Source organism: Acomys minous, assembly GCF_964271855.1.
Source record: "Acomys minous genome assembly, chromosome: 5".
Taxonomy (NCBI): Eukaryota; Metazoa; Chordata; class Mammalia; order Rodentia; family Muridae; genus Acomys; species Acomys minous.
The window spans coordinates 128,426,917-128,453,777 of NC_140494.1; the positions used below are offsets into that span (position 1 = coordinate 128,426,917).

The 26,861-nt window shown below is 49.0% G+C and overlaps 1 protein-coding gene across 3 annotated transcripts in view; it reads left to right on the top strand.

Moving 5' to 3' along the window:
- RORA (RAR related orphan receptor A) overlaps nucleotides 1-26,861 on the top strand; it is a 764,431-nt gene that overhangs the window by 613,421 nt on the left and 124,149 nt on the right. The window lies entirely within an intron of this gene.

The following is a 26,861-nucleotide window of genomic DNA, read 5'->3' on the forward strand; positions in this document are numbered from 1 at the left end:
AGGCGCCCTTCGCCGCACTCGGCAAGCGGCCAGCATACTTGGCTTTGCTTTTATGGTGTTAGAACTAATATGAAGTTAAAAAGCGCTTGTCTTTTTTTTTCCCTCTTCACCTCTGTTTAACCATTCCGCCTGGCAAATGCAGGGTTTGATACCTTAGCATAAAACAAAAGCAATAACACAACTGTTGAGTGGGGCCAGTGACTACTGTGACAATATTTGCAAGGAAACAGACACCTGCTCGTCTGTTAGGGAAATGGGCTGATAGAAACTGAAGACTGCCAGGGAAGTGGACATCTGGGCCAAACAGCAAGAGTGCATTTCACATACATCTAGGAACATGAATTTTTTTAAATGTGTATGTTTGTGGTACACATGCCTGTTCACACGTGTGGGTGTGTATGTGCATTTATTCACCCACATGTGTGTGGTATGTGTGTATGGAGGCCTGCAGTTAATGTCATTGATCGCTGTCCCTTTTATTTATCGAGGCAGACCCACTCACTGAACTCTGACTCCGACTGCTTTGGGTAGGCGGCTTGCTCCATGGATACCCAGCCTCTGCCTCCTGCCTGCCCAGCTTTTATTTGGGATGTAGAGGTCACACTTGTGTGACTAGTGCTTTGCGCACTGAGCCATCTCCACAGCCTTGCATTCTCTCTCCCCTGCCCCCGCCCCGCCCCTGCCCCCGCCCCCGCCAGCTGCTCTCTCTCTCTGTCTCTCTCTCTGTCTCTCTCTCTGTCTCTCTCTCTGTCTCTCTCTCTCTCTCTCTCTCCCCTCCCTCTTTCTCATCTATCAATTTATCACCTATCTAAAATCTATCTATAACCTATTATCTATCTATAATCTATCTACCACCTATCTATCATCTATATATCTGTCTGTCTATCTATCTACCATCTATATATCTGTCTGTCTATCTATCTATCATCTATTTATCTGTTATCTATCTATCATCTATCTATCTATGTATGATTATTTTCCCCCGTCACCTCAAGATTGTTACAAAAACTGTGTCTGGGTCACAAGGGTAAGCAGTGTTGTATTTATGCAAATAAATGAGAGTGAAAAATCAAAATGGGGCACCAGGGCCCGTTTTTGTAGCCAGTCACCTCATGACATCCTGAGATATTTGGGACTGAGCGAAGAAGAAGGCTGGGTGAGAAGTTTTACCCTGACTCAGGTGCCGTGTCTCACGGGGACATTGGGGAGGTCAAGTCGCTGCCAGGGCATCAGCCTCTCTCTTCTACGTATGAATGACTGGGCTCTAAGGACTGTGGAGCCAAGTGCCTAGGGATTTAAGGAGGGGGATTCCTGAACTACACACACAGGCCTCTCCCACCACCAACCCCCCCCCCACCCCGGCCGCAGGGCCCAAAGACTGTGGATTAGAAATAACAACCACAACCTTCTTAGCCTACAGTTCTGACCCCCTGATGTCTAAATGCAGCCAATCTTTGTGTCTTCCCATGACCGCCCCTACCTGTCCAGGGAAGGGCAGCTGGACTCCATGTTTGGTCTTTCCCAAGAGCCTGGTGAGCTGTCGTGAAGGACACTCCCTCCCACTCCACGGCCCGGACTCCCATCCACGCAAGGCATGGTTTCCTTCCACTTTCAAAGTTGTTCCTCAGGGTTGGATGCAAGAAAAAAAAAGAAGCATTCGACCATCCTAATCCTTCCCGTGGCTGCACAAAGCTTGGCTTGCTGCCGTTCTTGGAGCTGCTTCTTTTTCTGCCCGCCAAGCTCCTTCCCAGTGGGTGCTTCCCTGTTAGATTCTACAGCAAACATTGCCTTTTGAAACTGGTTGGATGGGGAAAATATACACACACACTGATTCTGCCCTTTGTAACCAGTTAGAGTACGGTAAAAAGATCAGATTGTGTGTGTGTGTGTGTGTGTGTGTGTGTGTGTGTGTGTGTGTGTGTGTCTGTGTGTGTGTGTGTGTGTGTGTGTGTGTGTGTGTGTGTGTGTGTGTTTGCAGGCACATAGGTGCCACAGCCCACGTGTGGAGGCCAGAGAGCAGCCTTAGGTGTCAGGTGTCAGTCCTCACATTCCACCTCATTTGACACAGGGTCTCTGTGTTCCGTGCTTTATACACCAGGTTAGCTAGTCTGCAAACTTCTGGGGCTGGTCCCGTCTCACAGGAGGAGCACCGAGACCACAGACACTCACTGCTACACTCAAGTTCACGAGTGTTCTGGGGATCCAAACAGTCCCTCATGCTGTGCAGCAAGCACTCTGTGCACCGAGTCACCTCCCCAGACTAAAGTTTGATATTTCTAAGGGGCCACACATCCTGAGTTCTGGAGCCCGCCCTTGCGTTGCTCCGGGTCTCCTTGTACAGTGGGGTTCCTTTTCTAATGCTGGGCCCTGCAGCAAATCCACGGGCTCTCCATCCCCCCTCACTGGTTCAGAAGCATCTGGTAATATTCCTTTCTCTTCCCGGGTTCGTGGAAACATCAGGAAGTTAAACTAGGAAGCACTCTTGCCTTCCAGGAGCTTTCTCACGGAACTTGGCGTTAACTTAGACAGATCCTCCTATAACCTCTGCCACTTGACCCCCCGCTGCCCCTAACCTCTCCGTCTGTGTTTTGTGAGGCTCTTTCAGCCATCTCAAGATGGAAAATTACTGGATGACCTGTACCTCCAAGAGGCCTACACCTAGGACACTGCTGGCCTTTGCCCAAATTATGCCACCCCATTTGGGATGACCTGACACTCTTGTGATTCCTCTGATGACCTGGCTGGGTCCCAGCTGCCTACCCAGTTCACGCTTGCTCCATTTCAGCACGGCTTACGTCAGTGGATCTCACCTCGTCCTGTCTCTCCCTCACATCTTCTCTGTCGTATTCAATACCAACTCACTCATTGAATCAACAGGATAACAGCGCCCAGTGTGTGCACTGCAGGTGCACCTGAAGCTCACAGCCTGCCCCGGGGGATCTTAGACACTCACTGGGGAGACACGCAGCGAGGAAACAAGACAGCCATCATTAAAAACACTGGCAAGAGCTATGGGAGAAAGGGACCGGGTGCTGTCAGTGGTGGTCATTGGTACCTTTAGATAAGGAGGGTCTGTGGGGCCAAGGTTAGTCAAGATGTCAAGTTTGAGAAATGGAAAATCAGGAGCTGGGGAGATAGCTCAGTCACTAGGTGCGCCCACGTGGTGGCTCCCAACCATCTCTAACTCCAGTTCCAGAAGCTTTCATGTTGATCCCTCCTGACCCTCAAGGACACTGCATGCATGTGGTGCCTGGACGTACATGCAGGCAAAACACACATAGACCTAAGATAAACATGAGAAATCAACCAATAAGAAACGAGGGAGGGACACGCTTTCCAGACCGTGGACAGAGCCCAAGAACCAAGCCTTACTCAGGGAAGACCGCTTTCAGCCTCCCCACCTTCCAGACCCTCCAGTCACTCACATAGATGTCGCTCACCCTGATAAACACGCCCCCTGCTGCCATGGGCACATGATTACATTCTGCCTGTCACTGTCCACCTGGGTGGACAGGCTTTATGGTGCTTGGGCTTCGCACTTCATCATGGGAAGGACATCTTCCTGGCTTCTCCTTCTAGACGTGCTGAAGAAATGCACTCTCTGCAGTTCGCCGAACATCGATCAACGTCTGAGCCGTGCTGGGTAGCACGTGCAGTGCCAGGCAGGGATGGAGCTCAGCGTTGCCTCCTAAAAATGAACACGCAGCAGACAAACTCAAACTGAGGGCCACCTACCCAGCCTCAGCACTGCCTAGGCCATCAGAGCTAAACTAAGTCTGAGAAGCTGTCACAGCCCAGAGAAGGCTTAGAAGACACGATGGCGGCAGATGTCGCATGAGACCCCAGTGGTGTCCTAGAACAGGAAAGTGGCAAAGGGTTAAAAATTAGCAAAGGCTAAGTAAATTGTGACCTGTAATAGGTGGTGGACGTCCTGGTTTGGGTGCCTCAGTTGTAACAGTGTTACTACAGCAGAGCGAGGTGTTAACACCACAGTGAAGCCACACAGGGCATCTGTCCTAATTTTTTTTTCTGAGGCTTCTCTGTAAATCCAAAACTACTCTAAGATACTGTGTTTGTTTATTTGTTTGTTTGTTCTTGACAAGATCTGACTGGATAGCCTGGCTGGCGTACAATTCACTATGTAGACCAGGCTGGCCTGGAACTCACAGAGCTCTGCCTGCCTCTGCCTCACGAGCACTGGGATTTAAAGTGTGTGCCACTGCACCCAGCCCTAAGGTACTTTTTGAAAGGCCCTTATTGGCCTATGTGAGTTATATATGCTCGTGTCTATTAATGGGTCTCATTATGGCATTTTGGCCTATGTGAGTTATATATGCTCGTGTCTATTAATGGGTCTCATTATGGCATTTTCACACATGGACGTAGTGTAGCTTGATCGTATTCATGCCTCACAGCCCTCGCTTTCCTGCCTCCCGTCCCTGATGATTCTTCTCAGCGAGTCACCTGTTCCTGCCATGTCACTCACCGACCCATTCATTCGTTCATTCACTCACTCATTTTTGGTTACCCAATAAGTTTCATTAGGGTTGCTTACAGGAACATGGGTAAGAGGTCATCTACAGGAACATGGGATTCATACCAGTGGCCACACTACTGATTAAAATGTCTCTCCCTCCCCCCCCCCGCCTCCCCCCCCCCACAACCATTAAGTGCCTACAGAGACTCACAGAAGAGTGGGGGCCTCATGAGCCCCCTGCCTTAGCGACTGCTATGGTCAATTAAAGATACTTTATTTAAGCTAATATATAAGTAAATACATTCATGAGGCACGGGCCTTGCCCTGTGTAAGCTTGTGCTTTACAGAGCATGCACAACCAAAATAAATACTTATTACAGCGCAGCCTGATGAAGGCAACAACACAGATGTGTAGGTACTGAGGTAGCTGGAGGGGAAGGCATGGTTGCCTCAGATGTAGAGGAGAAGTCACTACACAGGGCAGTGCCTTCAGCTGGGATTTGAGGGATTAAGAGGAGCCTGAAGGACAGAGAAGGCCAGACCAGAAAAGGTTAACTCGGACTTGGGAGAGGATGGTTGAAAAGGCACCCAGTGTTCAAAAGAGGAAGAAGGAGAAGAGTCCCAGGACGGAACTCAGGTCATCCGATTTGGTGACAAGTGCTCCTCTCCCATACACTTCAAATCCTCTCCCTGGGTTATTCCGGAGGCCAAGTATAGCGAGGGAACTGCTTTTCCTGCTCTTAGGAAGCCATGACAAGGCAAACGCATTGTCGTTTTCAAACACTTTCCACATGCACCTGGTTGGATCCTTACATTTGGACTGCTGTTCCAGAGGGCTGGCTGTGTTTTGGCTAGGATCCTGTTGCCCTGCAAGCTAATCTGCAGGCCCTGTGAATCAGTGCCCACCAGGACACACTCTCTCTCTGTTTCTCTCTGTCTCTCTGTCTGTCTGTCTGTCTCTCTCTCTCTCTGTCTCTGTCTCTCTCTCTCTCTCTCTCTCTCTCTCTCTCTCTCTCTCTCTCTCTCTCTCTCTCTCTCTCTCTCTCCATTCTCCTCCGCCATCTGTTCCGACTGTTGATAGCCTCGGACTCCGCACCACTCAGGAAGAAGGCACAGATTCCGGATGTGTAGAGACCCAGGAAACGCCACGGGTTTCAGTCACTAGGATAAAGTGACGGGAGCTGAAGCAAGAGCTCTATGGTCAGCCATGACTCAAGGCTGCAGGCAACTGACACCACTGGCAGGTAGATACATACACCTACACCCCTGAGAGAAGCACTGCGCTCTGCTGACTGAAGTGTCGCAGTATCCCAGAATCCTCGAGGAAGAGAGTAGAGACCAGCCCGTGTGGCCCGCTGCTCTTCAAACCTGAGGCTGAGCACAGCAAAGCAGGAGCCTGGGGCAGGGGGCAGTCGGCTTGAAGGTTGGGAGACGACTAGGCCCGAGTGGCTGACCTCCAACACAGAACGGTCTCTCTGGTTCTCACTTGGGAGTTTGAACAGGTCTAAGAAAAGGAGTTCGTTGTTAGGATGCAGCTGACGCAGAGAGGGGAGATGGAGGTGGAAGCTGCTTCGTGCAGCATCGCACAGCAGCTGCCGGAAGCAGGACGCAGAATCCATGAGTGGCCCTGTGGGTAGGAAGCAAGCCATTCAGTGCCAGGGTGGGCAGAGAAGCGGAGGTGGCTAGCACAGCAGGCACCAGAAGATGAGGCTTCTTCCATGGACACAAGATTGAGAAGCAGCTGACAGGGCCCCGGGGAGGCCGCTCTGAACTCTGAGAGCACTTGCTATGCTTGCAGAAGGTATGGGTTCACTTTCCAGTACCCATATCAGGCAGCTCACAACCACCCCTAAGCTCCAAGGGATACGTTGTCTTCTTCTGGCCTCTGAAGGCACTGCACACACCTATGCACATACAGATAAACACAGACACACACACACACACACACACACACACACACACACACACACACACACACGTGCACAAAAAAAATCAATAGATTCTTTTTTAAAAAGAAACAGAAAACAGCCTGGACCTCCTGTTCCATGATGCCAGTGACCTGTCAACTGTGTTGTGAGGTCTGGGCCATAAACCATGACATCCTTGTGGGATGGCGCGGGTGAAAGAAAATTTTCACAAAGCCCTGAGCGCTATCGTGGGCACCAAGGTGCTCCATCAACCTTATTCTCAAGAATGCTTTCTTGGGCGTACTAAATTCCCGCAAGAACTGTATAAGGTAAATCCCCATACCACCCCCCCCATATGCATCCTTGCAGGAACTTTCTCTTAGCTCGGTGAACCTAAGTTCCTTACACAAAAGGAAAAAGGAAAGGAGGGCGCGAGAAATAGTTAAGTGCACAGGGGCTCTTGCAGGGGACCCAAGTTTGGTTTCCGACAGCCTCATCAGACAGCTCACAACCACCTGCAACTGCAGTTCTAGGGATCCAATGCCTTCCCAGGCACATGTACACACACACACACACACACACACACACACACACACACACACACACACACACACCATAATTAAAACTTAAATCTGTTTTAAAAAGAAAAAGAAAGGGGAAAAGAGGAGGGGAGGGAAGGGAAAGGAGAGAGCCGCAATCCCCGGTGTTGACCCTAAACAGATGTGTATCAATGGTGCTTGGCACAGTCTAACGAGGACCTTGGGCCCCAAGGACTCTTTTATTACTGTATTTCCTTGTGAGTACATCAGGGAAGGTCCCTGAATCCTCAAAAGTGTGTGACCGTGCCTTCTACAGCTCAGGGAAGTTCTGATTTAGAGAAGGTTGGTTCAAATAAGCCTGCTCGCCTGGATTAAGTTGTGGGGAGCTGGGGACGTGTATGGGCACAGAGATGGGATGGCCAAGGCGGGGAGTACATAGCGTCATCTCTATCTCCAAAACAATGGCTGTGGGGACCCAGGAAAGAGCATGGTAGAGCTCTGGAGATGCTTTTTATGTCCCCTTACCCCCAGATGGCTGCAAAGTCCATCTCCCAGAGCGATGCCTGAGCATCACTGCGCTCATTCCTGAGTAGGGCATGGCTGTGGGATACAGTGTTCTTTCTTTTTATCAGTGTGTTTGTGTGTGTGTGTGTGTGTGTGTGTGTGTGAGTTCTGTGAGTTCTGTGAGTGTGTGAGAATGTATGTGTGTGTGAGAGTATATGAGTGTGTGAGTGTGAGACTGAGTGTGTGTGTGTGTGTGTGTATGAGTGTGTGTGTGTGTGTGTCCCCATGTGAGCATGTATAGGTAAAAGCCAGAGGTCAACGTAGGTGTCCTCCTATACCACTCTCCACTTTATTTTTTGAGTCGAGGTGCCTCACTGTACCTGGAGCTCCCTGACCCAGCTAAGCTGGCTGGCCCGTGAACCCTGCAGATCCTCCTGTCTCTGCCTCTCCCCATGCTGGGATTTCAGGTGCATACCGTCCTGCCCAAATTTGTAAGTGGATGCTAGGGACTGATAACTCAAGTCTTCCTGCTTGCACGGCAAGCACTCTACCCATAGAGCCACCTTTTTCCTTTCTTTTTTAATGGCATGAATTGTATAATTATGAGCTTCCTCACGACCGTTGTCACACATGTATATGCACTGATCCTTTTCTCTTCCTTCACGGCTACCCGTTTCTATGCAGCTTTCCAGAAATTGATTGTATGACTATACATCAGGGTGAAGTTGAACATATATTGATGTATGTGTGTGTTTGTGTGCAGCGTCCTGTCTTTGACTTGGTGGTCACTCCATCGCAGTCCAGGCAGGCATAGCTGGCTTTTACTACACTTGTGTAATATCCCACTTTATGGCTACATTGGCAGCTTTTCAGCTCCCCACTGATCCACTTTGCAGTTGCCTGTGGGCTGTGTAAGCGCACACCGAATATCCTTGAACGTGTATCATTTGCACATATGCAAATAGATATGTAGGATAATTTCCCTAAATGAGAGTGGCTAGAACAATGGGGAAATGGATTGGCTACTGTGGAGTAAGTGTTTGTCTCTCTGGTGGAGCTTGTTTCTTCATATATATATAATTATTTCATTAATTTCCCATAGTGCAACCGGTTTTGGTATTTGGTGGTTTTGATTTGAAAAACAAAGAACGTTCAAAAGTGGTCCTTAGGCAGATGTCTGCACTAACCCTTGAGGCTACTGGAGTTTAGAAGGTTTCTTACTCTTTCCAGAAACAGTTGCTGTTGTCAGCATGCCAGGACCCATTTGTTGCTCAGTCACTTGTTCCAAAGCCCCGATGATACGAAGGGCGATTGGCACCAGGGCTGGTAAGAGTTGGCGATTCTGAGCACTTACAAAGCCGCCTCGCCCGAGATCGCAGAGCACTTGATGATATTTGTTCACTGTCCTCTCGGAGTTCCCCCAGAGCACCGCTGAACATGAGCGGAAAACAGAAATGAAATAAATCTCAGCCACCACCCAGATGGTCTGAAAGGCAAGGGAGAAAGCACCAAGCTGCCATCACGGGGCTCACACTAATGCTGCCCCTTGACCACTCCAGGTGTCTGCTCTCCGGTGGACACATTTCCAGGAAGTAGTCATATATGCGTGTGTAAGCAGCTAACAGACAAGATGCTGCTCTGTGGAAGTGTCGGGGAGACCGGAACTTGTCCTCAAGCCTTTGGGCTGCTGGATCCTCTCCAATTGGAGTCTTTCTGGTATTTACTATCAGAGAAAATGGATCAATATGACAAACAAGTCCCAGTGACCCAGTTAGAAGGGGAAGGAAGGGGAGGAGGAACAGAAAGGGTGGGGAGGGATTAAAAGGGAAAGGAATTAAAAAAAAACCATCTAATTCAGACTTCATGTAGCCTTCCAGTGTCAAACCATACCGTGTGGCTAGAAAACCCAGCCTCATGCATAATGTTTTATTCTACCGTAAAGGGTGTCGTTTGGGGTCCTCTTCTCTAGGTCTCTCACTCTCTGTCTCTGTCTCTGTCTGCCTTGTCCATCTCTGCCGCTCTGCCTCTCTCTTTCCATCTGCCTGTCTTTCCGTCTCTCTGGGCACATGTACTCGCGCAGCAGTCCAGAGGGGAACATTGGGTTCCCCCCTCGAGCGTCCTCTACCTTGTTGCCTTGAGACAGGGGGGCTCTCACTGGATCAGAAGCCGCCTTTTCTGTGATGCTGACTGGTCAGTGAGCTCCTGAGACGCCCCCAGCTCCACGCACCATTGCTGGGGTCGTTGGCAGGTGCAGCCGCGCCTCGCTTTTTATAATGAGTCTCAAGCCTAGGCCCCTCACGTTTGCACAGCAGGCGGCTCTCGCCCACTGAGCCGTCTCTCGGGCCCTAGCTTGTCATCTTACCTTGCTTCACTCTACCCTCTCCAGTGCCCTAGAATTACACCCTTGTGTCCTACCCCAACCCCACGCAGAAGAATGTCAGCCTTTGAGCAAGGAAGTCGGTGGCGACAATGTTAGCCAACATGCTCTCACATTTCAGATACAGAACACAAGGCACAGCAAAGCTATATTTATTGGGTGGCAAAGGCTCCATGTTAGGCACACATAGCTCAGACTGGTTATGCTGGGTCAAGAAGAAGCAACCAACAGTTGGGCTTCTTGGTAAATTGATAGACAAATAACACTGACTATCAAAGACAAACATCCCTGGCATCTTGGCATCTTGCCGCTCCATATGATCATGCTGAATTCACTCCCCCCCCCTCGCCCCCTTCGCCCCCGTGCAGCTTGAGAAATTATTTGTCTTAACCAGGGCCTAGTGCAGTGTGGTTTCATAAGCAAGACCCAGCTCTTGGGTGAAGCTGCCTGGAATTACCCTTCCACTGGCTCTCTGGGACTCCCACCAACATATGGAACGCAGGACTGTGGATAGACTATGGCGTGGATGCATTGAGGGCGAATCAGCTTGATTCGGTATTAAATATTTTCTAAAGCCTAGCAAGCCCTGGAAAACTCTGAGCAGCAGCTGTTACTATTTTCCATTTTGACTACTGATATTTCGAAGATTTATCTGATTTCTAATTATACATTTGTGTGTGTGTGCATGGAGGTATACACATGTAAGCACAGGTACCTACAGAGTGTGGAAGCTCCATTCCCCTGGAGCTGGAGTTAGGGGCTGTGACTCTGCCCAGTGTGGGTTCTGGGAACCAGACTCAGGTCCTCTCCGAGAGCGTGATACAAACTCTTAGCTGCGGAACCAGCTCTCTCCTGCCCTGATTCCTGATTTTTATAATACATGCTGATCAGGTCCTGCAGAACTGTCTGCCAGATCCCAGTCCTTACTGAGCTGACTGCCCACCCTGTATGGATCTCCTTCCTCAGCATCCTAGGGGATGCCTCTACTGTGAGGGCACAACCCGGGTCCTCTGGTCCTTCCCCTCCAGAGCCCGTGCAGACCAGCCTCTTGCAGGTTTGGTTACAGTCTCAACCCTTTCAGCCGGCCTACCAATCTCAAGGTTTCAGGATAGAAGGAAAAGCGGAGAGGTAAAGAGGGGAGCACAGAAGACAGGTACCCCTCGGGGGCCCCAGACTTCGGTGAGTTGTTGCCTGAGTGTTGCTGCTACTCCTCAGAGTACTGGCAAGAGAATGCTTTGTGTCTTAAACACTGATAATGTAGCGTTCCTATTCCTTGAAATGTGTGCACGTGCATACGCAGGTGTGTTGCGTGCCTGTGTGTGCGAATGCAGACGCACTAGTTCATATACGGAGGCCAAAGGTCAACACCAGGTGTCTTCCTCAATCACTCTCCACCATATTTTTTGAGACAGGATCACTCAGCGCGTGTGCGCGCACGCACACACACACACACAGACACCTGCACACACTGTGGGTCCTGCAGGCAGGAGATCACTCCCCTCTGCTATCTTTGCTGTGTAGACTTTCTAGGAACACAGCATTTCTCTGCAAACCCCCCTGTACAATGATCGTACTCGGGGAAGGTGGTGTTGACACAGCGCTATTCTTCAGCCCACTGTCTGCTTCTGTATTTTTTTTAAAGCCTTCCTTGAAAAAGCAGGTGTGGGACAGATGATAAGTGTGCACCACAGCCTAATTAGGCCACTTGTTCACCTGGTGGCCCCCTTACTGGAGTCATTCTTCAAAGCGCTGCTCTAACAAGACCCCCCTGCAAGCCTGTGCAGCGCCCTGCAGCCTCTCGGCGTGTACTGATGGGTAGCCTTTCGTGTCTTCTCGGTGCCATTCACTCTGTCTGCACATGGCGCCGTGAGCTTCTCAGGCCTTTGGGGCCTTGCTGGGTGGATGGCAGATAATTGGTGTTTAGAAGCTGCTTCCTAGAAACGAGTCAGGGGGCTGGGGGCAGAGCTCAGATGCTGGAGTGCTTGCATAGTGTTCCTGAACCCCGGCACCAAGGAAACTGGGCCGGTCTGCAATCTCTGTACTCAGGAGGTGGAGGCAGGAGGATCAGAAATTCGATGTCATTCTCAGCTGCTGATCAAATTCAGGGCCACCTTGGGCTACAGAAGAGCCTGCCTCAAAGATGAATTAATGAATGAGTGAATGAATGAAACAAAAACAAGTCAGCAAACAGACAAACAGAAGCCTCTGGGGAGCTGATTTTTGAAAATCCATCAGAGGAAAGTACCTGAGATAACGCAGGGGGTGGGGGAGGCAGGGGGTGCATTTGTTTTAGGGATGTCTTAGGGCAAAGATTTGAGCTCCCCTCTTTAGTGTCACTAGCTGAAATATTTTTGTCCTCCTTTCACCCCAAAGTGTTGTAACTGCAGAGAAAATACGGTTATGTGCAGGGGACATGTGGAGATTAGACTGGGCTGAGGGCCTTGCCTGGGATCCCAGCAAGCACAGCAGCAGCAGCAGGAGCAGCAGCAGCAGCAGCCCTTGGCAGCTCAGGGCTTCTGCCACGTTAGCACGCAGTAACTTTCCGTGAGGCTCTGGGCAGCCAGGCAGGGGGCGGAGCTCAGGGCTGTCCCCTCATCCGTACTGCAGCCACCCGAGGCCTGGCGCCAGCGTGCCCGGCAACTGCTCCACCCTGGGCTAACCGGAGAAGCCACAGCCTAGCCCTGGGAGCTCTCCAGTGGAATCCAGCTCGTGGTAGGACCTGGTAACTCCCAGGACCTTCAAACCAGAACGGAGAGCTCTTCCTGAATGTCCCCTCCTCCCCCTGCTGGTCTGTAGGTTCCAGCGACTGCCCCATACCCGACACAGCCTAGCCCAGTTGGGCAGCCCTGTGGGCCTTACTCTGCTATTTAATTTTTGTTTTCTTTTGAAAATGCTTACACGTACTGTTTGCAGGCTCCCTGGTTCTTGTGCTAACTACTTTACAAAAAAAAAGTCATGAGCTCTTTAAAGCCCCTAATAGCTTAGGGAGTAGGTGGTATTGTTATTTCAACTTTGGGGATCAGGAAACGGAAGCACAGAGTCAAAGTCACTTAAGACAGGATCTCTGGCACGGATGGGCTGACACTGGGTTTTCTATTTCTTCCCCTTGCGCATAGCCTTTCTTTTTCCTGTCTCTACATTTCTTTTACGTTACCTTCTTTTCCATCTGACATTCCGTGTCAGTTTTTGGATCTATAAAGATGCCTTAACACTTTCTGTGTGGCAGATAATAGATTCCTGAGGAGTTGAGGACCCATCGCCTGCTCTGAAAGCAATAGAATGTGCCCGAGGGATGTAACATCTATAGGACATAGTGAAAGATGCCGACCCTGGCACCTTTGGGTGTTAGAAACGGGGTGGGTGGGACGGGGAGCTCAGGGGTGAGGAGTGGTTGGGGGAGGTTGCTGAAGGTGGGCAGAACTCTCTCAGAGAGTCGAATCCACTTTGGGTAAGTGGACAAAGAGGATCTGCCTGTGCGTGGCAGCCTCCGGTCGGCTAACACAAGCACAACAAAGATGCTGATGCTGCCCAACCTCCCGGAAGTCCCTGCAGGGATGCCCATGGCTCTAAGCCTCCACACCCTATGGCTCTACCATGTAGGGTATTTTGGTGTTACTCTGCTAGTTCCTGGGTCACAATGAAGATGTGCTATGGCCCCTGAGGATCCTCTATGTTAAATTCAAAATAGAGGAAAACGGGTAGATGTCTATGGCAAACCCCATTGTATTATATGAAAAGTCTTTTTTTTAAGGTATTTTAAAAACAATAAGCAAAAATGAAAAGTGGAGGGAGGGTCTACCTGCAGGCAGAACCCTAGGTTATAATGCCATGAGATGCAGTTAGGAACACACAGGCATTGTGATGGAGGTCCTGAGATTACTAGTGAGTTTCTTAGCTGCCTGCAGTCTTACATTCACTGTCTGTCTGTCTCCCTCACTCACTCACTCACTCACTCACTCTCTCTCTCTCTCTCTCTCTCTCTCTCTCTCTCTGTCTCTCTCTGTCTCTGTTTCTCTCTGTCTCTGTGTTTCTGTCTCTGTCTCTGTCTGTCTGTCTGTCTCTGTGTGTGTGTGTGTGTGTGTGTGTGTGTGTTGTTTTGTATACACATATACACATGTATACACATATACATGCCTGTGCCTCTGGGACCAGAGGAAAGCACCAGCTGTCTCCTTTTGTTACTGTCCGTCCACCTTATTCTTTGAGACAGTGAAGGTAAAGCTCACTACTTAGGCTAGACTCGGTGGCCAGCAAGCTCCTAGGGTCCACCTGTCTCTCCTCCCAACATGGAGGTTACTGGCAGGGATTGCTATGCCCAGCTTTTACATGGTTCTGGGAATTTAAACTAGGTCCTCTCTCACAGCAAGCCGCTGTCACTCACTGAGCCATCTCCCGAGCCCCTTATAATATTCTCACGAAAAGGGGAAAAAAAGTAAAAGTTTTAGCAAAACCCAAATCAGTTCTGATCACAGATCCCAAAGTGAGTCTCTATGCTGTGCTATCTGTGTATGTAGGCGACTGTGTTTGTAGCCTCAAGATGTTTTATGCCCAGATTGACCAAATGAAGCCATGAGGGTTGGTAACATTAAATCCACCCCTCGACAGGAGCAAATCAGAGTCTGGTCTTCAGAGAAAGATGATCTACTGAGGAGTGTGTGTCAGTGTTTGTCATTGTTTTATTGCCGCAATCATGCTTTACGTCAAAGAAGCCACTGCTGTGCAGTGAATCCTGGAGTGCACTTTTCGTTAGGAGACATTACGGCAAGCAGCTTTCATCTGACATGATTGCAATTAGGGCTTAGTGAACCACAAGGAGAGAGTGTGCGCAGAATGCATTAGCGTACCCGTGCTTGCCTGGAATGAGGGTTAACCTTTGCACAGTGGCTGCGGAACCCCACGAGGACGCCTTGTCGGGTTGATTTTTGATCAGGAAACACCTGGTTTATGTCTTGAAGACCACTCCGTACTGAGCTGCGCACCCTTGGGCGTGTGGCAACAGGAGGTGTTGACGCGGGCGAGGAGAAGCAGGGCAGGGTCTTCCAACGCAGTAGGGCAGCAAGGTTTGGGGCAATGGTGCTGAGCACAGAATAATTCCAAAGAAGCAATCCCTTTCCACAATGCAGCAAGGTTCAGAGGCGACATTTGGAGAGTTATGTGGGGTACTGAGAGAGGGCGTCCTGCCACTGAAAATGAGAAAATCAACTTTGTTTTGTGTTTTGTTTGTTGACGCGTGCTCTCCTTGTGAAGCACTGGCTGCACGGAAACTGACTGTGTGGGTCAAGCTGGTCTTGAACTCACAGAGATCCACCTGCCTCTACCCCATGAGTGCTGGGCTTAAGGTCTGTGCCATCATGACCAGCCAAGGATCTTTCTTTTCATCCCAAAATGAGAGAGAACACAGGCTTAATTATACAGAATATCATGAAGGGAATAAATACTGACAATACTGACAAGATTAGTGCATGACTAATGGTGCATGAGTGTGTGTGTGTGTGTGTGTGTGTGTGTGTGTGTGTGTGTGTGTGTGTGCATGTTATGGTATGTGTGGGGGATGCAGGTGTGCATGAAATGTCGTGGGGTGGGGTGGGGGACTGTGGTGTATGTGGTGTATGTGTGTGGGTGTGTATGGTGTGGTGTGTTTCTGTATGTGTATATGTGTGTGTGGTGTATGTGAGTGGGGTGCATAGTGTGGTATGTCTGTGCGGTGTATGTGTGTTTGTGTGTCTAGGAATTCAACAATGTCTGAGGTAGCAACTTACCAAGAGGTAGAACTTTGGAACTGACAACAGGAGAAGTGCTATCAGAGCATCATGGGCAATCTGAACCTCGGTGTCATATATTTGTGGGGGGGGGGGGAGGGCTTCCCCCTAGAATACGTAATTCCTACATTTCCAATGTAAAAGATCAAGGCTATATTTCTTTGGCAACAGTTATAGTTTCCTTCCCTCCACTAAGTAGACAGGCATGTAGTCACGGCTAGCTGGATTCCCTATCCTGCATGATTTGCCTATTTAATCTACAAATATGAGCCAACGTGCCAGGTGCTGTAGTGGGGTTTCTGAAACAAGCTTGAGCTATGGAACTGCCCGACTGATGAGGACAGGACAGAGACAGCTCGTGGGGCAGCTGTGTTGTTGTGAACTTTCCTTTGTGTGTGTGTGTGTGTGTGTCTGTGTGTGTGTGTGTGTGTGTCTGTGTGTGTGTCTGTGTCTGTGTGTGTGTCTGTGTGTGTCTGTGTGTGTGTGTGTCTGTGTGTGTGGTGTGTGTGTGTCTGTGTGTGTGTGTGCCTGTGTGTGTGTGTGTGTCTGTGTGTGTGCCTGTGTGTGTGGTGTGTGTGTGTCTGTGTGTGTGTGTCTGTGTGTGTGTGTCTGTGTGTGTGTGTGTATGTGTGTGTGTCTGTGTGTGTGGTGTGTGTGTGCTGTGTGTGTGTATGTGTGTGTGTCTCTGTGTGTGTGTGGTGTGTGTGTCTGTGTGCGTGTGTCTGTGTATGTGTGTGTGTATGTGTGTGTGGTGTGTGTGTGGTGTGCACTGTGCACTTGTGCGTGTGTATTCATGTTCACGTGTGCACAGGCAGGTAGCATGAGTGTGGGTACACACGCACGCCTGTGCATGCTCACACTGTTTAGAGTCCTCCTCAATCCCTCTCCACTTTATTCACTGAGGCAGGGTCTTCCCTGAGTTTGCTGATGTGGCTAGTCAGCCTGGCCACTTGCCCCTGGAGGTCCCCTTGTCACCATCTTCTGAGCTCTGGGATTATGTGTGGGCTGCCACACCCAGGCAGCGCTGAGCTTGGATCCAAATTCTCACTCTTTTGCTTTCACAGCAAGCACCTTAACTACCGAGCCATCTCCCGGGCCTTGTGGGTGTTTTTTGTTTGTTTGTTTGTTCTTGGAAGCAACTTTGCATTGTGAAAGTCTTGGCCAAAGTGCATTGTCTGTGGACCATAGCTTATAACAATGTGCTGTTATTACAAGCTTTCTGCCAATAGGTAGATTACAGCTGCTTTGCCACAGGGGTGAAAGAGCACATGACTGAGGTGACAAGGGTGAGCCATTTCTGCCTCCAGCAACCCACGTGAGGGGTGCATACCTTGTCCTGTTTTGTGGCATGCCTTACATGTACAATGGACTTTAACAACAACAACAACAACAAAAAGCATTGTCTTTTCTGTAGAGCTTGCCTGTCACAGGACACAGCATGCCCATCGTGTCTTCTTCATGTTATTTCCCCTGAAATCCCACCCGGTTAACGGAGAGCGGTGTGCACGGTGCCAGGCTGAGAGCAGGAAGGTGTGTTCCTGCAGCCATGCCAAGGCCTCCACAGCCTCTGGATGGTGGAGGCTCAGCTTGGTTGGAGGTTTCCCAACCAAAGGATAGGGGCTGAGCCTACTCCAGGAACACTAGTTTAATTGATAGGCCTGTTTCCCACGGGCTTCCACTGGGGTGCACTTCTGGGGTGCACTTCTGACATGTATGAGGTCCATTTTGGATTCAAGCTCAAACCCCTTAAGCCCCCGTTTCCTCTGAAATGCCTCCTGGCCGTCCTCCTGCTGCCCCTGGAACCCCTCTGCTTCTCCTCCAAACTTGTCATGTGTTATTGAACCTTCTTATGGACCACAAGGGACATTTTCTAACTTCCTGTTTACAAAAGGTACCAATGAAACAGCAAACAGGACTAAGTGCTTGCCACAGAAACATGTAAGCGCGGAGACCTGAACTTGGATCTCCGACTCCTACATAAAAAGCTGAGCAGGAGGTTATGCATCTCTGTGTGTCTCTGAGAGACAGACACAAGCAGATCTGTGAGTCTCACTGGCCAGCCAGCCTGGCCATCATTGAGCTCCAAATTCTGACAGAGGAAGCCCTGCTTCAAAAAATAAAGTAAAGAATAGAAGACCTCCTCACATTAAATTCTGGCCTGCCCGTGTGCACAGCACACACACACACACACACACACACACACACCACCACCACCACCACCACCACCACCACATAGCACACACACCACACACACATACCACACACCACACACCACATAGCACACACACACTCCCATACACACCACCACCACTACCCTACATGCACACCATATACACACACACACCACATACACACATGCACCACACACACGCACCACACAAGCGCAACACACACACACACACATCACCATCACCACCACCACCACCACCACCACCACCACCACCACGACCACCACCACCCCACACGCACACCATATACACTTGGAGTTTCTGGATCCTCACTAGCAGCAGTGGCCTTCATGGAAATGAAAGAGTCCCTGAAAGGTATGGCAGACAAGTTGTCACTAAAAGACAAAGTGACCAAGATGAGAGTGCAAGATAACCGCACAAACACTGAGGTGGTTTCACAGCTCCACCCTAAGACACACCCACAGTGTTTGGTTCATGCTATAAAGACCCAGGCCAGGACTCGTGCATATGTTAAGCCAGATGTGAAGTGCTTCAAGTGTGTCTGTGTACACATTTCCAACGTTTTACAAATTCTTCTAGCTCTTTTCATACTGGGTTCTATAAGAGTCATATTGGCCTCTCCCTGGAGTGACAGCACATTTGGCAGGAAACAGACACAAATGACGTTGGGGCCATAAATTCTGGGCTGCCCAGACAGCAGGCGCAGGGGGCGGGGCCTGGGGGCGGGGTCAGATGGAGAAGGGGAAGGCAGCTGTTCTACTCCAGGGCCGGTCTGATTCCTTTCTTGCTCATTAACAGAAGGGTTTGTCAACTAGAGAACTGGTTGCCATGTGTTGTTAGGAGCACAGGGCAAACAGGTTTCAGCAACGCTCAGAGCCTTTGGCAAGCCGAAAACATAAACAGCTTCCTTATGAGCCTGGTTGGCGGGAGCAGAGCCCTGGGCCTCGGCTGTCCTGAGCGCACACTCTCCCTTCATATACCAGAGATTGTTTCCCAGAGGTCTTGCTGGTTGAGCGCAAATCCTCTTTGGGCTTCCTCCTCCCTGCTGCTGCTGGAATCTGCAGCGCAGTCAGTGTCGCCTGCCTTTGCAGATCGGCTAAGCCCTGAGCCCCATCTGTAGCCCTGTGGAGAGAACCTTTTATTTCTCGTTTTATACATGTTGCAAGGCGAGGGATAGAGATCCGGGCTGGGGGCCGGGTGAGGGTGAGGGTACCATTCCTTCCTGTCTTCTGACTCCCATATGAGACAGGCAAGCCTTCAGAACTTAGAAACAGTTGGTCTCAGAGTTCAACAGAGAATAGAAGCCACCTTGTGCCCCCTTATCTGTATCTCCCGACGCCTAATCTTGTAAGCATGGAGTATTGCAGTATTCAAACCACCACGATCAGAGCTAGCACCTCAGCCACTGGCTTCCACGTGAGGATGAACAGGATAGGGTTGGCTATGAGGAGCTAATGCTGATCCATGTACTAGGACATAGGTGGCCATAGGGCCACGGTGCTCTGCTTTCGCCACACCTTTGGCACTGTCGGACCCCTGAGGAGGCTGCCCTCTTCCTTCAAGGATGGAGTCACAGTCTGTACCTTTAAAGCCACTCTCATCTTAGGATGGGAATTCATATCTGTCCTCTCCCTGCAGGACCATCGGGTAAGGTCTGCTTGCCTGCTTACTAGATTTGTGGCGTTTTATACCTCTGTAAGCATATGTGGGTGTTGCTGTGTGTATCGGGTCACTTAATTCTCCTGATAACTATCAGGGTCAAAGATCCTGCTTCCATGAGAAAGCTGAGCTTCGGATGTTGAGCAACGTCTACGGCTCACAGGACTAGAACGATGAGATAGGCTTGAGCCCTGACTGTCAAGTCCGGATAGACCCTGTTCTTTCTCTGAGCCAGGATGCCCCACTCCCTACGGAATCCCGCGGAACTCTGTGAGGAAGCCTCGGTGTCTTTGCAAAAGAGATTATTGGTGAACTACAGCCCAAACTCTTGAATGCTTTGTCAGGACCTCCTCACTAGTGAATCCTGTGGGTACCTCTTTCTCTCTTTTTTTTTCTTTTTTTCCAAAAATGCACACAGGCATCCCAAAAGAACAACCACCTATTGATTCTCCATAGTCAGCCAGAACTCCCAAAAGGAGCTTTTACTTCCTTGCCTAGGCTTCTGGAACATTCTGTTTCCATGTATTTTGTTGCCTCTCAGCCTCTTCCTTCTCCAGCAACTGGTTCCAAGTCAGTGCCATCAGCCAGCTGCCCAGCCTCTGGGCCTACACTGCCTTCTTCCTGTCAGTCAGCATCGGCACCTCCCCGCACTGCCAGCTAGCTCCCAGCCCTGACAGACACACCTTCTAAAGCAAGCAGCTCGTGGACCTTCAAGGGGAGTGCACAAAACTCTATATTTTTTCCATCTAAATGCCCAAAGTCCACTATAAGAACAGCTAAGGGGCCAGATATAGTGGTGCACGCCTTCAAGTCCAGCAGGGGCAAGCGGATATCCAGCCTTGTTTATAGAGGAAGTTCCAGGACAGCCAGAGCTGTCACACAGACAAACCCTTGTCTCAAGAACAACAACAACAAAAGAATGACCAAGGAAACTGTTGGGGGGATCAAAGTGCCCATTTACTCACTAATCTACAAAAAAGATTCTAGCTTTCCTTTCCGATCGTATATAAATATCACTTTTCTGTAAATGTCACTTTTATGTGCTTGCAATGATTGCATAGACTCAGTGCTGCGTTCTTCTCTGGTGTGACCGTCCATGTCAGACAACCCATCTGAAAAAAAAGGGGTTCTGAAGTTGTCACAGCAACTCTCCTGTCCCATGAGGGCTCTCACTCTGCCTGAGATTTTGAGGGGGCAGAGTGCCCAATCACTAAACAGTAAGATCAAGAGAGAAAGTCATTTTCTTTAACATCTTTTCACATGTCCTCATAACCCTGATCTTAACCCCAAATCCAGACAACAAATTTGAGCTCTAGCTCTTTCATTTCAGTAATTTCTGAGGCTTTCGTTTGTTTGATTTGTTGTTTTGTTTTGTTTGCTTTGCTTTGTTTTTTGTTTGTTTGTTTGTTTGTTTTGTTTTTTTGTTTTTTTAAGAAATCCACAAGAAACACTCACTCAGTTACTGCCTGGGGATCCTGGAGGGACCTTTACAGAGAGATGGCTGTGGTGGAGAAGTGGTATGCGTCTGTGTGCGGGGCGGTACAGTAGCTCTCCTTCACAGAGGGGGAAGCTGGGGCTCAGAAGGATTAAAAATCAACCTGAAAGGTGACAAATGAGATTCAAACTTGGACCTGACCCCAAAGCTTTGGCAGCTGAGCAGCCAGATTTCTCTCTTTGAAAGTTCTTTGCTAAATAACAGGACAATCCATATGTCATTTCCAAGGTGCTCCACAAACACATGTGACACAGCAAAAGGATTTGAGAGGGCTTTGTGGTCCCTGACACACAAAGAAACAAATGTAAACGCATTCAAATACTATGAAAGAGGCCATCAACAGGGGACTCACTACTCATAATTGATTTTACTGGTATTATAGCATCTGACCCGTTTCTCTTAATTGAATTAGAGTGACTTATGCAACACATTTGTTTTACTGACTTTGAAAAGGTTTATAATCACCTTCACTTACCCATGTATTTTTTTAAGTAGGATTTCAAAGATAATAGTTTTTTAACTGCAGTCTTCTTTTTTTGTTTGTTTGTTTGTTTGTTGTTGTTGTTGTTGTTGGAGACAGGGTTTCTCTGGGTAGCCTTAGCTGTCCTGGACTTTGTAGACCAGACTGGCCTCAAACTCACAGCAATCCACCTGCCTCTGCCTCCCAAATGCTGGGATTACAGGGGTGCGCCACCACACCTGGCCTAGCTGCAGTCTTAAAGCTAAGTGACACAGAATTAGTTTTCTTCCCTAGGAAATGCCATTTCAAGAAGTACAGTTGTGGGATGGAGAGATGGCTCAGTGGTTAAGAGCAATGACTGCTTTTCTGGAGATCCTGAGTTCAACTCCAGCAACCCCCTGCTGGCTCACAACCATCTATACTATGATCTGATGCCCTCTTCTGGTGTGCATAAAGACACTGTACTCATATACATAAAATAAATAAACCTTTTTTAAAAAGAAGTACACTTGTGTTGTGATAAAAAGAAAAAAAAACTTTTTTAAAGATTATTTTACACAATGATCAGAGAGGTCTCCCTGAACAAAAATAACATTATGCCTATTAAACCCCTCTGAAGTGTTGCAGATTGAGCCTCGGGAGAGGATGTTCAAGGGTCATTCTGCCCTCTGCTTGAAATTTATAATTCCAGAGCCCTTAAAATATAAACAAATTTCATGTTTCCAGAAAATACTGTCCCTCTGGGATTAGAGAAAGATGCTTACAGGCACAGGGGTGTCATCTTCCTGGAAGGACGGACCACTGCTCAGGATATCATGGTGCTAGACTGGACCTGATAGTGCCCAGCCCAGACATCTACAAACGGTCACCACTCAGGACCCCACTCTGGGGGATTTGCTCTCCATAGGAGTTTCAAGTAATGACACTAAAACCCTAAAACCACGGCTCAAGCCCACACCAGTTTATCTGCCAGGCCTTAGTTGAGGCTTGGAGAAGTGTGCCAAGACCAGAGGACGTCATTTTGGCTTTTCCCGTTGTGAGCTCTCGTCTTGGAGGAGAAAGAGTGTCCCTACACCAGTTTTGATGGCGTATACGGTGATGGAGCGTTGGGTGCGGACAGTCTGGTGGGAGAGACGTCAAAGAAAAAGGAAATGCCTCGTTTTGAGAACCCGCGAGGCACGGGGTCTCACTGGCCCACAGCGGCCTTCCATTGATTTCTGTTGTCTGCTGGTTTCTGAGACATCTGATCTCAGAGCAGGCATGGATGGCATCAAGGGGGGAGGGGGAGATGAGAAAGTGAGTTAGAAGGAACATTTCTCTGGGTTCCTTCTCCTGTGCCCAACAGGAAAAGCCCCCCGACAGAAGTCCTGCCTAGTGTAACTTGAGGCCACCCATTGGCTGGTGGGACTAGGATGAAACGTGAGCACCTTTAATGTGGGGTTGAAAAAACGGAATGCCAGGAAGTTAAAAGGACTTAGGGGGAAATGTCCTTTGGCCTTCCTCTGCATGACAGGATTCTGAAGTGGCAGCCAGTGAGCAGACTAGACTCAGTTAGTCCAGTCAGAGGAAAAAAGAGTGAAACCAGAGAACCAACATCAGTGATATCTTTGAGGACGGTGATGAAAGAATGGGGATGGTGCTGCCAGAAAGGCAGGTCTCTTCATCACGCTCCCCAAAGCAGCTTGTGTCCCAGGCTCCGGCCAGCTCTGAGAGCCAGTGCACCCTGCACGTTGGGTCATGTCTCTTTAGCACCTACTATGTGTCCGGGGAACTCCAGACCCTTCTTGCAAAGAAGATTCCATCCTTTTTTTTTTTTTTTCTTCCTTCTCAAACTAAGATTCTCTGGAGCAGAGACAGATGGGAATGCTGTTTTCTACCTACAAAGAAGGGGAATGCAGAATGGAATTGGGGGTGGCGGTAAATAGCTAGCAGAGGCACACAGTAGGTATGCAAGCCGCCAGGGAAGTTAGCCCGATGGGGGGCTGAGTCTCTCTCTCCTCCGCTGGTGCCTTATTCTGGTACTGGCTGGGATCATGGAAGGATCTGGAAAGAATGTTTAGAGACAAGCAGAAGTTGGAACAAAGTTTCGGTCACACCGCAGTGGGAACCCTTCTTGACCATCTTTCCAGGGCTGAGAGCTTGAACCCATTCAAGAGGAAGGGATTTTCCATCCCTGGCTGAGTCTCGGCAGAATGAAGACGCTGACTTAGGAAGAGGCGCTGCGTTTATTGTGGAATGCGAATTCCCTTTGACACGGCCTCCTTGAAAACTTTCCACGTCAGGGCTCCCGACTTCTATCTCCAAATTTCAACACCATTCTAATGTTTGCTACATTATCTGGTCTCTCAAAATCAAGGTATTGTGAGCAGTTAGTTACCTCAAGAAAGAATATTTCTTGAAATCTCTGTAAGCCATTTCTTTGAGTGAAATTTAAAGCTTTTAATCAGATGCTGTCAAGGATTAGACCCAATTTTTTAAAAAGAAAACTCTCCAGTTAGTTCTCTGTCTCTCCCTTTCCCTCTTTCCTTCTTTCTCCTATTTTCTCTCTCTCTTCCCTCTCTCTTCTCTCTCTCTCTCTCTCTCTCTCTCTCTCTCTCTCTCTCTCATGTGTGTGTATGTGAGTGTGGTGTAGGTGTGGTATGCGTGACATGGGTGTTGTGTGCGTTTGGAGTGTGTGTGTGTGTGTGTGTGTGTGTGTGTGTGGAGTGTGTGTGTGGTGTGTTTGGAGTGTGTGTGTTTGGAGTGTGTGTGTGCGTGCTATTGCTCTACTGTGCCCCCTCTCTCATCACATACTTGGTAATCACGATAGGATATGAGATCTAACCCGGACAGTGCATCAGATTTTACTTTTTGTTCTGAGGGTCTCATAAGATGCAACCGGTCATTTATTTCATGGGGCTCATTTTCGATCACGCTGGTGTGTCTTGCCTCCTTGCCGCAATTTTCTTTGTACTCTTGGTTCCCAGCCATGGGCCCGTTTCCTGCTGAATTAAACCGCAACCCAGACAAAAACCAAAGAACACATCTCTCCCAAAGGTCATGCAGGAGGTCACCCCCGGCGAGATGGACATTGCAGATGTGGTGGAAAGATTAGACGTGGCTTTGATGAAACTCTCCTCTGTTCTTTGCCCCTGCTCCTCAGAGTGGAAGATCCAATGGTTTGTCATTGCCTTGCAATATTGAAGACATTTGACAGGCACCTCCCGGCAAAATACCCCCCAGATCTTGGAGTGTGTGTGTGTGTGTGTGTGTGTGTGTGTGTGTGTGTGTGTGTGTGTGCATTTTACACAACACTTCAGAATGATTGAGATGTTCAAAAGGACTCTGCCAAGCGAGGTCTTTGCAGGGCTCAGGTTTCCATAAGTTAACCCTTCCTTAAGGTCCCTCAGTGGCCCTTCTGTTCCCGTTTGATGACAATTTCTGTTCATTCCAGACTGTATTACTTCTCTTTAGCAGCTTCAAACAGCTCCCTGGAGCTGCGGCTTTAGCACCTGGGTGCTGATCACATCAGTCCCCGGACTTTTGTTATCCTTCGCCCCTTTGAAGGTTTCCCTCCGTTCTTCTGTTTTCGGTGGCTTGTGCTTTCATCTCTCCTGCCTTTTCTGCCACGCAGTTATCTATTCATTTGAGAGTCTGGCCATTCAGGCCTCTGAAGACGAGGCCATTCCCTCCCCTCCAGCCCTGACTGCCTCAGTGGGTAGTCCTCGATTGGGGCTTTTCATCAGGCAGCAGTGGGGACCCCTCTTCGGGCTGCCACTTTGGTGCTGTGATAAGAATTAGTGCACCACAATTTCGTTTTTTATCCACCTCCTCTGTGCCTCCCCGTTTGGGTTGAGATGCAGGGGTTTCTGGCACGGCTGGCACTTTTAGAATGGTTTCATCTCTGATGGCGACGGACAATGAAGGGGAAGCCCCTTTCTCCCAATCTCAGGCACTTTTCACAAACGTCTTTTTAAACTGTCTCTTTCCTCATTGTGACCAAATGACCAGAACATCAAGCAAAGGTCAGACTTTGAGGGTTTCAGTCCTGAGGCGGCCCGGTTTCCTACCCGAGACTTTATCTAAGTCCTTTGCTAACCACGTTGTTCCCCGACGTGGATCTTACATGATATTTTGCCTAATGGGGTAGTTCATGTGTTTCGCTTCAGAAGTTCTTGTGCTTAGTAACGTACTTTTATCATAATATAGTTTGGAGATAATATAGCCTGTTACTATCCTTCTGATTGTTCTGTGTTCGTGTGTGAGGGTGTGCATGTGAGGGGGGTGCTCGTATATGTTGATGGGCCTGTATGTAGAGGCTAGGACAACGTAAGATGTATTTCGCATTGCTTTCTACTGTGTGTGTGTGTGTGTGTGTGTGTGTGTGTGTGTGTGTGTGTGTGTGTGTGACTGAACATGAAGCTCACTAATTGGCTACAGTGGCTGGCGGACGAGCCCCAGGGATCCTCTTTCCGTCCTCGCACGGGGCGGAGGTTTGTATGCGCCATCACACTTGGCTTTCTTCCTGGGTGCTAAGGATTGAACTCAGGTCCTCACGTCCACATGGCAGGCACTTCACAGACCGGACCGTCTCCCCAGCTCCCTAGCATAGTAACTTTCTCAGGTCAGTACTTCATCCCAAAGAGAAAGTGTTAAAAGGGTAGATCTGCGGAACCAAATGGCCACGAGAGCACCCTTTAGATATGGGCAGAGGGTTTGCTTTAAATCTAATCCCAGGAAGCCCTCCTTTGTGGCGTTGGCAAACACATGTGATCACACCCTGTCTGGATGTCCACTTCATCTGGGAGGATAAACTCTTAAAAGGTGTTTTTTGTTTTGTTTTGTTTTGTTTGTGGAGTCTTTGTGTGGTTTAGGTATCTAGGTGACTCTGACCTCATAGTATGAGTTTGGTAAAGTTCCTTCTGTTTTGAGCCTAGCAGATCTGGACCCAGGGGGGCCTGCACAAACTGTTGCACCAACCAAGGACAATGCGTGCAGTAAACCTAGACGCCCTGTTCAGATCTAGACCATGGACAGCTCATTCTCCTGGGTTATGGAGAGAGCTGGGACCGCCTCTGGCATGAGCTCCGGTGCTCCTGATTTGCTCACTTGTCCTCGGTGGGGAGGGGAAACAGGCGGGACCTGAGAGGCTGTGGTCATATTGTAGGGGAAGAAGCCCCCCTGTCAGAGGTCCAGGGGAGGGGAACAGGGCAGAAGAGAGAGGGAGAGTGAGAAGGGAAGATAAGAGCAAGGGGGATAACAACTGAGATGTAATCTGAATAAACTATAATAAATAATTTTTAAATTTATTTCTGTGTTTTAAATAGATTAATGAAGAGATTATACTTGGAAATATATTTTCTTTCTGGGGCTGCTATCATGGAGATTTCATTACGAAAAGCAAAGCTATTCTGAAGTCTGGACACTATATGGAACCCAAGAGACAGAAGCCCAAAGTACCTGGGCAATAGTCTAGAACATTCTGGGATGTGAATTCCCTTTTCCTCAGCAGGAAC